Genomic DNA, 2,602 nt, shown 5'->3' with positions numbered 1-2,602 from the left:
TTGCCGAAATAGGTGAAAATTGTGGTCCTGGGAAGCCAACATCACTCTCATAATAAAGTAGAGATACCTAAAACAAGGTACTATCAAAACCAGAGAAAAGATAATCAAGTTCTTGTTTCCTCAACTCACCCAAATTAACTTTTCACTCTTGTAAAATTCTTTAATTTTAGAGAGTTTTTTCTGTGAACCGTAAAATCTGTTTTCTTCGTCAATTACTGACAATCCTCGTAAAAGTAATGTAAATTCAACTCACTCAAATGCCATTCTATTAGAGACATATTTATTCATCATGCTGTTGTAACTTTCCAGCTTACTGGTATGCCTAAAAGTGTCCAAAATGAGTCACAGTTCATTGGAGAGAGAAAATTACCCTGAGCCACTGTAAATTCAACACATAAATGAATGGTTTCAATCTTACTATCTGAATCTGACATAGAAATTAAGAGTTCAGTGTGCGTGAGCAATAAATCTAATGCCAGACTGATTTTTAACAGCTGCAAAGACCCACCAATACTGTGCAAGTCAAACAACTGATAAAAACTGCACATGGCTATCAATTATCTCACCAACAGATTTTGGGGAGCTGTTCTTCACTTGTACCCTTCTGATTTGTCATGTTTAACTGTGTTTTATCTCAACACTTACTTCATTAGCAAACAAAGTCATGAGGAATCTTCCTGGCTTGAAAGTATCAAGGACGTTGCTAATCAGTTCTCTATAGCTGGTCCACAGAGAAAGACAACTGCCGCTGTTTTAAACCGCTTTCTATGGTTACATTGCCAAGAGTTATATTTCCTTGAAGCAACTCTCCAAATTCAGGATTTTTAAACTAACAAATTATTTTGCTAAATTGCATGTACATCTCATAATTTATTTTCGATTTAAGTTGCATGAATTGAAAAATTGACCAGTGTAACGTCTCACAGCATTTAAGGAGGTGTTAACTAGGCAATGTCTTGTGCAACTTTCCCTGCGCAAAATTATTGTACGACAAGTTGCATGAAAAATTGGCAACTGTGAACAGGTGTCAAGTTACTTATGTATCTATTGACTTACCACTTTAACATTTGTCTCAAAACTGACATATGAGCATTCTTCCTGACGTGTTATGTGAATACTGAAGTAACAAAGTATAGACACAGTAACTGACACTGTGGCCAGGTGAATCATTCTGACCATTCCCACAGAGGCAAATGTCCTCGTATGCTTTGCGAACCTGTTTCACAACATTGTTCATGTCTCTCCACACTTCTTCCACAGCTGGTGCTGCGAAGTGTTTCTGGAAGCGCAGAAAAGTGATCTCGCTTAGCAAGATCAAGCCCAGGGCCGGACAAAGCTGTTTTTCAAAAGACGAGATACCATGTTTGGCGCCATCGGAATGGGCGTTGGAAGCTTCTTCCACATTGATGGCCCAGTATAGGCAAATGTCCGATCACCCAATGTCTTACATTTCGTTTGAGACATAACTAACAACGTGAGATTGTTAGATCGCAGAGCGCTTCAAGGAGACGTCTTTTTCCTAATAAGATCTGAGATATAACGATGAGCCATACAGTTGAACGCCTTGAACACAAATATTAAAACCTGAAACTTTATCCTGAACTCAACAGCTAGCCAATTATCAGACAAATCTAAACCACTTTCATCTTCTCCATCGCTATCAATGTCACTGTCTTGGGCAAAGTGCTCCAAAACTGTATTTATCCTAGAAAAACAAACAATTATTTATTTCAAGAAAAAAGCTTTAAATGTGATGCAGAAGAGAATAAAATAACTACTCTCTTTTAAAGAAGACTTTCAAACCACACAACTGGCATGTGTCTTCACTACCAAACAAAATCAAAGAACTTCACTGTACAGAAATGTAGTACATAAAACTTCTAAAATGGATACCTGACAGAAAAATCCAAGTCCTCCTCTGGATCAAATGATATTTCTTCATCACTGGAGGGCTGCTCTGATAATTCTTTTAAAGGTGTGCTTTCAATGTGAGGCCAATATCAACAAGTGAGTGAGGATTGACCACAATTCTATTGAAAGATGAATTGATTCTCTGAAGATTGCATCCTTGGACGCTTTTTTCTAGGCCAGGAACACCGTTACTTTCAAGCTGAGTTATACCAGTAACATCCACACCGCCAAAAGACAACAAACATGTTGACATGTACTTGAAAATTGAAAAACTTCCTGTGTCAATGTTGACTATAGGAAACATGTATATTTGGCAGATGAACATGGGATGAAAATCTGTTGCTAGGTATTTCCAGGTATTGCCATCTGATGGCGGGTTGAAACTTCCCTCCATTAGAGTACGCATCCGCAGCATTTTGGCAATCAGCTAGGGAAAGTGGCTGTATGTCTTCTCTTCTTTGACAAGTTCTGCTTGGTACTTTTCGAAACGCTTTGAATACTTCCCGTGGCCATGTCGTTCACCATCAGCTTTGGTTTTTGCCTTACGAAATAGGTGGATATTGTGGTGCAGGGCAGCTGACATAACTCTCATAATAAAGTAGGGATACCAAGATAATATCAAAATCAGAAAAGTGATAATCAACTTCTAGTTTCCTCAGGTCACCCAAAGTAACTCTTAACACTTGCACAA

The sequence above is a fragment of the Orbicella faveolata genome, unplaced genomic scaffold, assembly GCF_042242905.1.
Source record: "Orbicella faveolata isolate gen_17 unplaced genomic scaffold, um_ofav_v1 contig_48, whole genome shotgun sequence".
Taxonomy (NCBI): domain Eukaryota; kingdom Metazoa; phylum Cnidaria; class Anthozoa; order Scleractinia; family Merulinidae; genus Orbicella; species Orbicella faveolata.
Note: the sequence above shows the minus strand (reverse complement) of the source record.